Source organism: Chrysochloris asiatica, unplaced genomic scaffold, assembly GCF_000296735.1.
Source record: "Chrysochloris asiatica unplaced genomic scaffold, ChrAsi1.0 scaffold00087, whole genome shotgun sequence".
Classification (NCBI taxonomy): Eukaryota; Metazoa; Chordata; class Mammalia; order Afrosoricida; family Chrysochloridae; genus Chrysochloris; species Chrysochloris asiatica.
This window is the reverse complement of record NW_006408605.1, coordinates 1,124,151-1,135,739: the sequence shown is the minus strand read 5'-3', so window position 1 is coordinate 1,135,739 and position 11,589 is coordinate 1,124,151.

Below are 11,589 nucleotides of genomic sequence, written 5' to 3'. Positions count from 1 at the left end.
TTTTAAACTCTCTTTCCCTCTCTACAGCCCTGTCCTGCCCTTTCCCATATTAAAAAACAAAACAAAAGACAAACAAGCAAAAAACCTTCAGGGCCTGCTCTTGGGCTGAGTATCTGTGTGCATGTGTGGCAGAAGAACCCACCAGTGGTGAGGGTGGGAGGTGTCCACTCACTCAGGCTCACCCTCTAATCACCAGACAGAGGTGGGAAAACAGTGGGCACACCAATGACCAGACACCAAAAAAAAAAAAAAGAAAATTAGAACAAAGCAAAATTGACAAAGAGTATTGTCCACCTTTGCTCCAAGTTTCCTGTGGTGCGTTTTTCCGTGGTGTTTCTGCTCCCCTGTTTGGTCTTGCTGTTTGTTTGATCTTGCCCAAGATGTCGGCTCTGGGCCTCCAAGCCCTGCCCAGCAGATTCAAAAGTACGCGATATTTTACTTCAGCTTCAAGTTCCACAATCTATAAGCTTTCAAACCTTCAAAATATTCCTATCTCTGTGGTTCCGAGTTTTGGAGCTCTGCCCTGGATCTGCTTTGCCTGGTATTCTGTGGTATTGCTGATGGCAAACTTCACTGCACCTCCAGCCTAGCTGCCATCAAGACCCGCCTCCTCCTGACCAATCATCTTTAGATAACACCCATTAGAGGCAGCCTGGCATAGCCTCTAAGAACTAGCACCTTTGTATGACCCCAAATATATAAATAAGGAGCTCTGGCAGCATAGTGGTTACGAATCGAGCTGCGAACCACAAGGTCAGGAGTTCGAAACTACCAGCTGCTCCGCGGGAGAAAGATGAGGTGTTCTGCTCCCGTAAAGATTTACAGCCTCGGAAACCCTGTACAGGGTCACTATGGGTTGGAACCGACTCAACGGCACTTAACAACAACAACAACAATGTATATAAAATATCTAGACTAGGTAAATACATATAGACAGAAAGTAGCTTAGTGCTTACCAAGGACTAGGAACTAAAAAGTTATTGCTTAATGAGTACCAATATTCTGCTTGGAGTGATGAGAAAGTTTTGGAAACAGATACTGGTGAAGGCTGCATGATATAGTAAATATAATAATGGTTACTGAATTGTAGACTTAAAAATGGTTAAAATGGCAATTTTCCCCCTTGCTGTTGTTAAGTGCCATGGAGTCAGTTCTAACTCATAGCAACCCTGTATAGGGTTTCTGAGGAGCACCTGGCGAGTTTCAACTGCCAGCCTTGCAGTTCAAATCGACTTGCTGTCCAGTACTTATTCCATAGTGCCACACCAGGACTCCTTTTTCCCCCCACATGTACCATTTAGTGATATTGATGACATTATTCTTACCTTCCTTTTCTGAGCTGTTCCTCCCCTATTCACATAAATTCTCTGCCCCCTAAATTTCCTATCCAAGTTGCAGTTATCCATTCAATTCCATATAGACTGTTCTTAAAAGAGCAAAGTGCTCAAGGCAGACTTTTTTTTTTTTAACAAGTTAAGCTAAACTATTTAGTGGTTTAAGGTTTACAGATTATCTCAAGACAATAGTTTTAGGGGTTCATCCAACCTCCACAGCCCCAGAAAGTCAGGAGTGCATGAGACTTTGAAATAACTGTTGCCATGTATGCTATATATGACGGCACTATCAAAAGTTCATGGAAAACCTCCATCATCTTTTTATTCCATTTTTCTACAAACTTTTTTGAAACATCCTCGTATATTTTAACACAACATATTCTTTTAAGAACTAGGACTGGCTGCATATTGCCTGGGTCTGAATGCCAGCTCTGCCAGTTCTGTTGTTGTTGTTGTTGTTAGGTACAATCGAGTCGGTACCAACTCATAGCGAACCTATGCACAACAGAATGAAACACTGCCCAGACCTGTGCCAACCTCACAACTGTTGCTATAGTTGAGTCCATTGGAGGTCTACCTCTTCCTATCTGACCCTGCACTTTACCAAACATGATATTCTTCTCCAGGGACTAGTCCTTCCTAATAATATTTCTGAAATATGAGAGACAAACTCTGGCCATCCTGGCTTCCAAAGAGCATTCTGAATGTACTTCTTCCAACAAAGATTGGTTTGTTCATTTGGCAGTCCATGGTAACTCTCCTCCAATACCATAACTCAAATACATCAATTCTTCTATGGTCTTCCTTATTCACTGTCCAACTTTCACATGCAAATGAGGTTATTGAAAATACCATGGCTTGGACAGGCACAACTTAGTCCTCAAACTGTTATCTTTGCTCTTGAACACTTTCAAGAGGTCTTGTGCAACAGATTTGCCTAATGCAATATGCCTTTAGATTTCCTGACTGCTGCTTCCATGAGTGTTGATGGTTGATCCAAACAAAATGAAGTCTTTGTCAACTTCAATCTTTTCTCCATTTATATGGATGTTATTTATTGGTCCAGTGGTGAGGCTTTTTTGTCTTCTTTACATTGAGGTGCAACCCATAATGAGGGCTGTGGTCTTTGATCTTCATCAGTAAGTATTTTATGCCCTCTTCACTTTCAGCAAGCAAGGTTGTATCATCCGCATATCGTAGGTTGTTACTGAGTCTTCCTCCAATCTGGATGCCATGTTTTACTTTATATAATACAGCTTCTCAGATTATATGCTCAGCATACAAATTAAACAAGTATGAAAAAAGAATGCAACCCTGATAAAAGAATGCACACCTTTGCTAATTTTAAACCATTCAGTGTTCCCTTGTTCTATTTTAACAACTGCCTCTTGGTCTATATACAAGTTCCTTATGAGCACAATTAAGTGTTCCAAAATACTCATTCTCCACAATATTTTCCATAGCTTGTCATGATCCACACCATTGATTGCCTTTGCATAGTCAATAAAGCACAGGTAAACATCTTTCTGGTATTCTCTGCTATCAGCCAAGATCCATCTGATGTCAGCAATGATATCCCTCATTCCACGTTCTCATATGAATCTGGTTTAAAAGACTGGAAGTTCTCTGTCAATGTACAATTTGTAGCTGTTTAGGAATTATCTTTAGCAAAATTTTACTTGTATGAGATATTAATATTGTCCAATGACTTCTGCATTCTGTTGGGTCACTTCTCTTTTGAATGGGCACAAATATGGATCTCCTCCAGTCAGCTGGCCAGGTAGTTGCCTCCCAACTTTCTTGGCATAGATGAGTGAGTGCCTCCAGTACTGCATCAGTTTGTGGAAAGATTTCAATTTGTAGTATCCCATCAATTTCTGGTGCCTTGTTTTTTGTAAATGCCTTAGAAGCACTTTGGACTTCTTCCTTCAGGAACATTAGTTCTTGCTCATATACTATCTCTTGAAATGGTTGAACATCAACCATTTCTTTTTAGTACAGTGACTGTGTATTCCTCCATCTTCTTTTGATGATTTCTGCATCATTCAATATTTTTCCCATAGAATCCTTCAATAATGCAATTCAAGGCTTGACTTTTTTCTTCCATTCCCTCAGCTTGAGAAAGAAATGTGTATTCTTCCCTTTTGGTTTTCTAACTCCAGATCTTTGCACATGTTGTTTGAATATTTGACTTTGTTTTCTCCAGCTGCCTTTTGAAATTTTCTATTCAGCTATTTTATCTCATTTCTTTCATTTGCTTTAGCATTTATACCTGGAGAGCAAGTTTCAGAGTGTCTTCTGACATCCATTTTAGTCTTTTCTTCCTTTCTTGTCTTCATAATGACCTTTTTTTTGCTCTCTTCCTCTATGATATTCTTGATGTCATTCCACAACTCTTCTGGTCTTTGGTCTTTAGTATCTCCTGCATCAATTTTTTTTTTTTTTCTGATGATCTCTAAATTCAGGTGGGGTATGTTCAGGGTCATATTCTGGCTCTCGTGGACTTGTTTTAATTTTCTTCAGTTTCAGCCTGAACTTGTATGTGAGCAACTGATGATCTGTTTCACAGTCTGCTCCTGGCCTTGTCTTGGCTGATGATATGGATCTTCTCCACCATCTCTTTCTGCAGATGTAGTCAATTTGATTTTTATGTATCCCATCTGGTGAGGTCCATGTGTGCAGCCATCTTTTATGTTGTTTAAAACATGTATTTATAATGAAGAAGTCACTGGTCTTGCAAAATTCTATCACGCTGATCAGAACTCATCTAGAGGAAGATAAAGACATTTGATAAAGGAAACAAGTGTGAATGGCTACAATTGGATGAATTTGACCTATATTTATGGATGTAGTCGCTCAAAATACCAACCAAGAGGGAAGGAGTTTCCACATCCAGGATCAAACCTATCTCTTCTGTGTGCAGGGTTGATAAGGACACACATTGGCTAAATTGTGTGTCAGGGGGTGGAGAGTGGGGGCTATAAAGGAATGAAGTGGCTGACTTACAAATTTTCAAGAGGGAGTTTAGTGTCAGAGTGTAAGGGAAGGTAGAATCCCCACTGAACGGTCTAGATGGGTCAGATGAAAGGAGATGGGAATAGGATTCATTGATTCAGTAGTGAGTAATTTTTATCATACCTAATTGTGATTGTCACAACTGTAAAGGTAGTTGTGTAACAAAAAGGTGGAGTAGTTAATCTTACATTCCAGGAACAAAGGACCCTAGGACCATCAGGAAAGTAGAGCATGAACTGAACATGGGACCCTAACCAGAGAAGCGGTGACACCAGAGATGGAGGCAGAAGTGACACCAGAGATAGAGCAGCTGAGGACTCTAGACTCATGGAAAGAGAAAGGCTGTGTGCTGGTGGCCAGAAGGCTGGCTTCCTGAATGTGTTGCTTGGTTGTTTAAATGAGTATATATATATATTATGTTATATATTATATATATATTCTTCAGGGAAATATATATATATATATATATATATATATATTCTTCAGGGAGATATATATATATATGTTCTTCAGGGAGATATATATATATATATATATATTCTTCAGGGATATATATATATCCCTGAAAGAAAAAAAAAAGTAATTAAAGTCAGAAAAGGTTAATGACTGGGATGGTATATATATATATATATATTCTTCAGGGATATATATATATCCCTGAAAGAAAAAAAAAAGTAATTAAAGTCAGAAAAGGTTAATGACTGGGATGGGGAAAAAAAAGAGTTTCTTTAAAAAAAAAAAATTCTCTCATGTGATCTCCATCATTTCTATCATCAAGGCCATATTTTATATCTACTGGTCCTTCTTTGTTTCCAAACTTTGCATTCCAATTACCAGTAATTATCAATATATCTTGATTGCATGATCAATTTCAGACCAAAGAAGTTGGTAGAATTCTTCAATTTAATCATCACTGGCTTTTGTGGTTGGTGCATAAATTTGAATAATAGTGGTATTAACTGGACTTCCTTATAGGCATATGGATGTTATTCATCACAGACAGCATTGTAATTCAAGACAGATCTTGGTATGTTTTTTTTGATGATGTATGCAACACCATTCCTCTTCAACTTGAAATTCTGACATAGTAAACTATGCAATTGTCAGACTCAAAATGGCCAGTACCAGTCCATTTCAGCTTACTAATGCCTAGGATATTGATGTTTATGCGTTCCTTTTCATTTTTGGCAATTTCTAATTTTCCTAGATTCATACTTTATACATTCCACATTCTGATTATTAATGGATGTTTACAGATGTTTCTCTTCATTTTAAGTTGTGCCCCATCAGCAAACGAAGGTCCTGAAGGCTTTACTCCATTATGTCATCACAGTCAACTCTACTTTAAGGAGGCAGCTCTTCCCCAGTTGCATTTTGAGTGCCTTCCAATCTGAGAGGCTCATCTTCTGGCACTATATCTGACATTATTCTGGTGATCTCCATCATGTTTCAGTAGTCAATATTCTGATGCTACCTGAAAGTGTCCCACTACTATTCATTATATTTTCACTGACTTAATATTCAGAAGCAGTCTTTCTCTCTCCTTCTTCCTAGTCTGTCTTAGTCCAGAAGCTCAGATGAAACCTGTCCAGCGTGGGTGAACCCGTTGGTATTTAAAATACCAGTGGCATAGTTTCCAGAATCACAGCAACATTCAAACCACCACAGTACGACAAGCTGACAGATGTGTAGTATCTAGGTCTATTAGTTGTAACAAATTACCACAGACTAAATAACTTTTAGGAGTCCTGGTATGGTGCTGTGGGTTAATGCACTGGACTGCAAAATCAGCTTGAACAGCAAGGTCAGCGGTTCAAGATCACCAGCTGCTCCTTGGAAACCCTATATGGGGTTGCTATGGGTTAGAACTGATTCAGTGGCACTTAACAACAACAAATGGCTTATATGCTTGTGAAAGTTAGACAATGAACCTGGAAGAACACAGAATAATTGATGTATTTGAGTCATGGTGTTGAAGAAAAATATTGAAGGCACCATGGACTACCAGAAGAACAACCACATCTGTGTTGGGAGAAGTACAACCAGAATGCTCCTTAGAAGCCAAGATGGCGAGATTTTATCTCTCATAATTTGGACATATTATCAGAAGTGACCAATCCATGGAGAAGGATATCATGCTTGGTAAAGTGGAGGGTCAATGAATAAAGTAGAAGACCCCTCAATGAGATGGGTTGGCACAGTAGCAGCAGCAATGGGCTCAAGCTTAGCAATAATTGTGAGGGTGATGAGGGACCATACAGTATTTCGTTAAGCATTTGCTATGAGTCGGATCTTAATAAATGGCACCTATCAACAATAGGTGACTTTTAAGAACTGCCATTTATTTACTCACAGTTCTAGAGGCTCTAGAAGTCCAAAACAAAGGTGTTGGCGGGGCCATGCTCTCTAGGAATGCTTCAAGGAAGATCTGTTCCATGCCTTTCTCTTAGCCCCTGGTGTTGCTAACAAAGTTGGCGTTCCTTGGCTTGTAGATGTATCAGTCTAGTCTCTGCCTCCATCACCACACGACATTCTCCCTAAGTGTCTCTTCTTGTCTTTATGAGGCTGTCAATCATATTAGATTAGGACTCACCCTACTCAGGATGACCTCATCTTCACTAATTGTATCTGCAAAGACCCAATTTCCAAATGAGGTCACATTCACAGGTATTGGGGTAGGACTTAAACATATATTTGTGGGGGACACAATTCAACCCACAGCACTAGGTTAGACACTCGAGACCTGTCTCTGTCTCCTTATCTGACAATTGGCAGTAAGAAGGGTGCCGGGCTCTCAGGGTTGAAGTGGAAAGTAAATGAGTCAACACCTGTGAAATGTTGAAACCAGCTCCTGGCACACAGCTGACATTTATTGAGCGCCTGTTATCATTCTTATTATTATTGCCACTCATTCTTATTATGATTGTACCACGTGCTGGAGATACAGCACTGAAGACAAGACTGTCCTTGTCACTGAGGGAGGAGGAATTGCCAGTTCACTTGTTTTACACAATGAGATCATCAGGCCCTTACGAGCCCAGGGAGGGGCCCTCACCCAGACTTTGTAGGGATCAGAGAAAGCCCCAAAGGTGTGACATCCCAATTGAAATCTGAAGGCTGAGTAGGTATTAGCCATGTCTGGTCAAAGGGGTTACAGGTGGGGAGACAGTCCAGGTAGAGGGGAAGGCATGTGCAAAGGTGCAGAAGCCAAAAGGGGCCACGTGGGCTGGGGAGGAATATTGACTGGGGGTGCTCACAGGACAGTTGTGTGATAAAGGAGACCTGCCCACTGAGGCACTGAGAATGTGGCCCCTATGCAAGTACACACACTGTCCACAGTTTGTTTTTTCATTAAATCCCAGTTGCCTTTTGCTTGAGTGAGGTCGACATTCATATCTTATAAACAGAGTTACTTTCTACTCAAAAGGTTTTGTTCAGAGTAGGTGACATATTCTACTGCCCCTGGTCTGACAAGAGGCAGGCAGCCAGGACAGAGATCTGGGCTGATGGATCGCAGAGAAGAGAGGTTTGTGAGACCACTCAGCTATCTGCGTGAGCCACCAACAGTCATCCTGGAGATGTGGCCAGAGTCTGACCACAGACCACTCCCTTTGTGGCTCAGAGTAACCAGGAAAACCCAGATGAGAATACTGTTTGGCCCCTCCTCACAGACACAGAGTGGGCCTGGCAGTAGACAGTGGCTTCTCAATTCTGGAGCATCACTTCCTCACTGTGTGATCTAAGGCATGTCATTTACCCTCTCTGGACCTCAGTTTTCACACTTATCAGTGGATTCAAATAACGCACATCAAGGGCCTTGGAGATCCAGGCACAAGGTGGCTTCCCACGATGCCAGCGGTTATTACTCTGATACTTTTCTGGAGAACAGATAGCAATGGAGAAGCTGTCATTGGTATCTGTAAGCAGTGTGTCCTATCCTCCGTCACTCAGGGCACATTCAGGAGCCAAATGAAATGACTCCGAATACCTCCTGTTTTCTGGGGGCAGATCTGGGAGGGGAAAAAATGCTTCTGGACACCTTTTTTTTTTTTTTTTTTTCCCAAAGAGACTTGAACCAAGCAAACTATCCCTTCAAATCTACTCTGAAATATAAGGCTGGTAAAGCAAGAGATGATGTGATAGCATAATGGACTTGATGGCTAACATACTAATTTGGAACCAAACTTAGGACCAGGGAGCTGCTCTGGGTGTACTGCATATACTCAAGGTAACCAGGCCTCACTTAGACAATGAGTATGGAAGTACACTTCACCCATATGTAAAGCTGGGGCCTGTGTTTTACAGCTGTAATTCACCGTGCAAAATGGGTGGGGTTGGTGGGCTCCTCCACCATGATATGCTCTTATTCATGAGTTCAGCCCCATTGCACTCTGGAGTATTACAGAGGAAGACCCCTCCACCAGGACCACAAAGCCCCAAACAACAAGGAAGGTTAGCAAAAGCCACTTCTGAGAGCTACACCATGGTCCACAGAGTCCCCAACCCCAAAATGCACTTCCTCACACCCACCAGAGACCCCTTTCTGGAACTCTGTTCCCTATCTGTTTCTTCCTCATGGGCTGCGGCAGCCCACCTCAAATATCAGCCAAACCTGATCATGTTGGGAGAATTCTGATGTCTCACCCAGAGTAAACAAACCCCACTATCCTGGGCTCCCACGTCTCCCTTCCCAGTCAGCTCCAAGGGGGCCCTCTGTCCTGCCTAGTCACACAGAGCTTCACTGAGGCCCCCGTCCCTCAACAGCAACTCCCAGGCTGGCAGATGGCAGGTAGACCAAGTCCCCTCCCAGCACAAACAACCCAGAGCCCAGGAGGAGGCACGACTCAGCACCACCAGCGGGGGCCCCACTGAAATGCCACAGAGCCCACACCTGGTAATTAGTCCATGGGCCCAGAGCAGGGACAATGGCCTGGAAAAGCCAGCAAATGGGATACGTGAACTAAAAACCAGGTCTCTGTGCCAAGTGTGGGACTTAATTACACAGCCCAGGTATCCTCATCTCTCATGAACTCTCACCCCAGCCGATGACGACACAAAGGAGGGATTAAAGACTGCCTGCCGGGCCAGGGAGGCCAGGTCTGCACCCTCAAAGCCAAATGGCTGCAACAACCGACACTCAGAGCTGAGACAAGTGACAATCCGTACATGTTCCCTCCACATGAGATGAAGGAGGTGGACAAGTATCAGCGTTAAATTCTGATTCTAGTCTCACATACCTTACAGCTATGGTGGCCTCCCAGTCCTGAGCAGAAGCAGCACCCTTGCCCTCTTGCCTGACTGAGGCCTTCTCTCCCTCGAAGTCCTGGCCCCCGAAGATGGTACTGCACTTCACACAGTTCTGGCTGGCTGTCTGAGAAGAGTCACCCAAAGCCATCACCTCATTCTGTCACCTCACATGAGAGGATGCAAAACCTCATCCTGGGGGAAGGAATAGGGATATTTGATGGGGAAGAAGGTAAAGTCACTATTACACTGGACAAGGGAATGAGCCACAAGAAGCCTCTCTATCCAGAGTAACTGAGTCATTTTTAGGAAGTTCAAATCCAGCCTGGCCTTGAGATAATACCATCCTTACCTGCTAGACAAAGGAGGGCTGAGGAAAGAGCCTGGTGAGGTGCTCTGAACCTACCCCCTGAGATCACCACCTCATAGGGCTGGGTCTCATCCTAAGCTGATCACCCAGACCATCTAACCCCTGCCTCCAGTACCACATCTGAAAAACTGGTGATCAAGTCTAGCAAGCCTCAGAGAAGTCCAAAGTGAGCTCAGAAAGCGCCATCACAAGTCCCCTCTGTTTGGTATGCTGGTCCCGGGACAGAGGGAATGGGCAAAGACAACTGTTACTGTGCACTGGGTGTTCTGTGTAGGCAATTTTGTCCCACTGTTTTATATTGCCCCCAACCCCAGCTTATCTGCCTAGAGGGGAAGACAGAGATCCCAACCCCTGAGGATCTGGCCTAGTTTGAGAGTTAATACTAATAGCCAAGACTCACAGCAATGGAAGCACACATTTTAGAGCCAAAGTGGGTGGTTCTAAAGGCATGTGTTAGCAGAGGGAGAGAGCAAAACAGGCTGGAACTGCCAAAGAAGGATCTGACAAGGGGAAGCATCTCCCTGCCTTGCCCCTCACCCCACCATGAAGAAGCAGATTCACCAGGAGGACAGGAAGACACAGGCTCAGACATACATCCTTCCTTCCCCTGATTTGCAGCACATAAGGACATGGTGTGGCACTGTAGGATAAACAGTGGACTGCTAACCCCAAGGTTGGTGGTTCAAACCCACCAGTCATTCCTTGGAAACCCTATATAGGGTTGCTATGAGTCAGAATCAACTTGACAGCACTAAACAACAACAACAACAAGGACACGGTGGTCTACACAATGTGAGTATCGAGGGTACACAGCACAGAGGGGTGCTTTCAGGGCTGGCCATCCCCTGATCACTGTCTTCACCGAGTCAGCTCCATCCAATCATTGGCCAACCATTGTCCACATCATGACATAAGCAAAGAAGTCACTTTTGTTGTTGTTGTCATTGTTGTTGTTGTTGTTAGGTGTCATTGACTCAGTACTGACTCATAATGACCCTATGCACAACAGAACAAAAACACTGCCGGTCCTGGGTCAACCTCACAATTGTTGCCATGCTTGAGCCCATTGATGCTGCCACTTTGCCAATCCATCTCGCTGGGAGTCTTCATCTTTTTCTCTGACCCTCCACCTTACCAAACATGATATCCTTCTCCAGCGACTGGTTCCTCCTGACAATATGTCCAAAGTATGAGAGACAAAGTTGGCCATTGTGGACTCCAAGGAGCACTCTGGCTTCACTTCTTCCAGAACAGATCTATTGGTTCTTTTGGCAGCCCATGGTACTTTCAATATTCTCCTCCAACACCAATGGTCTTCCTTATTCATAGTCCAGCTTTCAAATGCATATGAAGTTATTGAAAATACCATGGATTGGGTCAGGCACACCTTAGTCCTCAAGCTGACATCTTTGCTCTTCAACACTTTAAAAAGGTCTTGTGCAGCAGATTTGCATGGAATGTACAAAGTATGAATCTATGAAAATTGGGAATTGTCAAAAATGAAATGGAACACATAAACATCAATATCTTAGGCATTAGAGAGCTGAAATGGACTGGTATTGGCCATTTTGAATCTGACAACCACATGGTTTACTATGCCGGGAATGACAAATTGAAGAGGAATGG